General features: G+C 51.0%; 1 pseudogene; it reads right to left on the bottom strand.

Moving 5' to 3' along the window:
* Positions 1 to 292: 292 nt before the first annotated feature.
* On the bottom strand, positions 293 to 3,853 carry LOC118726158 (annotated as a pseudogene).

Raw genomic sequence — 3,853 nt, 5'->3', positions numbered from 1 at the left:
CCCATCCTTGCCGCTTCTCTACAGATCATATCCATTTTTAAATTTTTTCTTTTTAAAAAAATTTGTTTTGTTCGTTAATCCTCACCCGAGGTCATTTTTCCATTGATTTTTTTTTTAAGGGGGGGTTAGAAGAGAAAGGGAGAGACAGAGAACAACATCGAGGTGAGAGAAACACATCGATTGGTTGCCTCCTGCTCGAGTCCTGACCAGGGCCTGGGCCTGGGAGGATCCTGCAATCAAGGTACCTGCCCTTGACCAGAATCGAATCTGGGACTCGTTTGTCTGCAGGCCGACGCTCTATCCACTGAGCCACACCAGCCGGGCCAGATCACATCCTTAATGGGCAGCCGAGGAAGCAAGAGCTCAGCTTCACTTGGGCCACTCCTCCAGGCGGCTAGGCCCTGGGCAGCGGGGACCGTGGCAATTCTGTCCCTGAAGGTTCAGAGGCAACATGGCCTGCTAAGCACCACAGCTGGAACAGGACAGTCGTGTCACAGCTCAGGAACACACAGGACACAGTCAGAGTGGAAGTCTTGGGTAGGAATGGAGGAAGTATGAATGAATTTGTGAACCTCAGGCCTCCACTGCGGCTGCCTGCCCCGCAGGCTCCTCTGGATGCAGCTTTGGATGCTGTGGACACAGGCCGCCCAGCGTCTGCAGGTCCGCTGAGAGATCGCTCCTCAGATCCCCATGCTGCTCAGAAACTGTCTCTCCGCCTCCAGCCGCGTTGGGATCTCTTCTGGCAACACCTCTTGTATTTTGCTTGAAGATAAAGTTCTTGAAGTTTTTCCTTGAGAAATTCCAATTCGATTTCATGGACTTGGCTCTCATTCAGGCAAACGCCGGTGTCACAGCCACAGCCACAGTCCGATGTCAGCAGCTCCTCTATTCTGGAGTGCGCCTCCACAGTCTCTGGCATTCCTTCAGGAGATTCTGGGTCTTCATCTGGAAATCTGAAGCCACACAGAAGATCCCTTCATCTCTGAGGAGTGCATGATACCGTTAGGACACTGCATCACCTGTCCCCTCCACCGGGAAGTGAGCGCAGGCGTTGGTGAGGGTAGAAGAGCCGCTGCGTCAGGCTCCTCGGGTCCTGCTTTGTCTGCGGGTCCGCGGGCACGAAGGCCTTGGCCCCCGCCCAGGCGTCCGCGGCCAGCGGCCGGCCGGCAGCTGCCCCAGTGCACGTCCCGGTCCCGTTGGTGTGGTGCCTCAGGATCCCCCCGTTGGTGTGGTGCCTCAGGATCCCCCCGTTGGTGCGGTGCCTCAGGATCCCCCCGTTGGTGTGGTGTCTCAGGATCCCGCCGTTGGTGCGGTGCCTCAGGATCCCCCCGTTGGTGCGGTGTCTCAGGATCCCCCCGTTGGTGTGGTGCCTCAGGATCTTCGTTTCCGCTCGGCGCACAGCGGACACTGAGGCTGGAGCCCGCGGCCGCGGGCAGCACCGGAGCTGCAGGTGGCGCCTGGGCCCAGGCGGGGGCGCAGGCGAGCAGGCGGCGGTGGAAGGCCAGCACCTCCGGCCACGCAGCCCTGCAGGCAGCGGCCCGCCTTCACCCAGTTCTTGTTCTCGGCGCAGTTGAGGCGAACCGCCAGCTCCGACAGCGCCATCTCCCGCTCCTGCCGCGGCCACCGGGGCCTGGATTCTTTTTTCTTTTCTTTTTTTTTGTTCTTGCAAAACACTTCAAACTTTACTTATGATACAATAGTATTTAATAAGTGTCACATCAGTACAGAAAACACAACTTATATATAGCTCATCCTTTAAAACCAGAAGAGCCACATGAAATCAGTACGGATTCTTATTTTTACTTAAAAAAAAATTGAAAGTACACACTGGAAACTAAATTAATCAGCAGAATACTGTCCTGATGGGAAGATTTTGACAGGAAGAAGGCATTGGAGACCCGTTATTCCAACAGAGAACCTAACCACCTGATTTATACAGAAAAAGTGCAAGCAAGCCTGCACAAACCTCCACTGCTGAGAGAAGGGGACCTGACCTACTTCAGTGTAAGCACGCACGTAAGCACACCCTCCTGGGGCACAGAGGGCATCCAAGTTTGTGGCACTAACAACTAAAAAGCATTTAATACTTTGATCTTGAAGTGGGTAATTTGGAACTTCCAAGATTATATTGGATTCTTTTTTTCTTGTTGCTCTTCTGATTGTGTGTTTTTTGCTTCCTCATATTCCAAATCATTGATTTGATTCTCAGAATCCTTTTTTCCCCATAAATTTTTCTGTCACCTTTCTTTTTTCTTTTTTTTTCTTCTTTTTTTAAATATTTTATTGATTTTTTTACAGAGAGGGATAGAGAGAAACATCGATAAGAGAGAATCATCCATCAGCTGCCTCTTGCACACCCCTAATGGGGATGTGGCTGCAACCAAGGTACATGCCCTTGACCAGAACCAAACCTGGGACCTTTCAATCCGCAGTCTGATGCTCTATCCACTGAGCCAAACCAGTCCCGGCTGATTCTCAGAATCCTTTACTGTACTATTGAATCCCCGTAAATATTTTTTATTTCAGTGTATACTTAATTTCTGACCAGTCCCTTTTAATGTCTTTGAAATTCTCTGCATTTTGGTTGTTTCCCTGAGTTTGTTTCTATGTATTAGGAAGAGCCACTGTGTTTCCTGGAATGGGTAGAGTGGCCTGTGTAGTAGGTGAAATGCAGGGCCAGTGGCTCAGCCTCCCCAGTCACCTGAGCTGAGTAGTCTAGTGCATCCCTGTGTGGGCTGTGTGCACAGTCTTGTTGTAGTTGAGCCTTGTTTGCTGTTGGTGTCACTGGGAGGAATTGACCTCCAGGCCAATTGGCTGTGAGGACCAGCTGCAACTACAGTGGAAGAATTGCTGTGCAGAACACTCCTATGGGGCAGTACTTGCTTCAGTGGGGCTTTGGTTGCTCACTGAGTCTTCCCCTTGAGTGTGTCCCTTGAGGATGTGTAGCGTTGCAATCTGGTATGGTCTGAAGATGTCCACTGGGTGCACTGTTTCTGGGGCTCCCAGGGAGGTGCAAAGTCAGCCATGGTTTGGGGTCACCTGGCAGGAGCAACAGAGAGATCTGCAGATGGCTGCTGTTTGTATTGGGCTTATGAAGTGCCCAGGCAAGGCCAAGCTGTGAAGCAAGGCAGGCTGCTGCCAGTGCCGGGTCTTAGACCTTCTTATTAATAGGTTTGGGGCGTACTGATGCCAGCTACTGCTTGTTTGAGAGATTTTAGCAAAATCTGAAGCCTGAGCTAGTAAGGCCATTCATATGGAAAAGCTGCTGCAAACAGTTTGAGTGAGGATGCAAATTGGATGGGGTGGGGTCTCAGGGAACCACTAGGGTGGTGTGAACAGTGTGAGCCAGGCTAATGGAAACTCAGATATGACTGCTAATCAGCTAGGCCAGTGTTCGGCAAACTCATTAGTAACAGAGCCAAATATCAACAGTACAACGATTGAAACTTCTTTTAAGAGCTAACTTTTTAAAACTTAAACTATATAAGTAGGTACATTGTTATTAACTTAATTAGTGTACTCCTCCAATCGCACTGTACGTGTGCGCCTGCACGTGGTATTTTGTGGAAGAGTCACACTCGAGGGGGCAAAGAGCCGCATGTGACTCTCGAACCACAGTTTGCTGACCACTGAGCTACGCAACCAGCACAGGAACCGTGATCCCTGCAAGGACGCCTGACTGGGAGAAAGCCACCCAGCATTCCTGCTGCAACTCCAGATAGTTCAGTTCTTTCCCATATGTCCCTGGATCCCCCAAAGCTGCCTCCTGGTGCTGGAGCTCCGAGGAAGCAGGGCCATGAAGTTTGTGCTCCAGCTCTTTAAGAGGAACTGCTGGGTCTCTAGCAGCCTCCAT

This window comes from Pipistrellus kuhlii, unplaced genomic scaffold (genome assembly GCF_014108245.1).
Source record: "Pipistrellus kuhlii isolate mPipKuh1 unplaced genomic scaffold, mPipKuh1.p scaffold_m20_p_21, whole genome shotgun sequence".
NCBI classification, from domain to species: Eukaryota; Metazoa; Chordata; class Mammalia; order Chiroptera; family Vespertilionidae; genus Pipistrellus; species Pipistrellus kuhlii.
The sequence above is the reverse complement of the archived record's forward strand: the minus strand, read 5'-3'. Positions and strand labels throughout refer to the sequence as shown.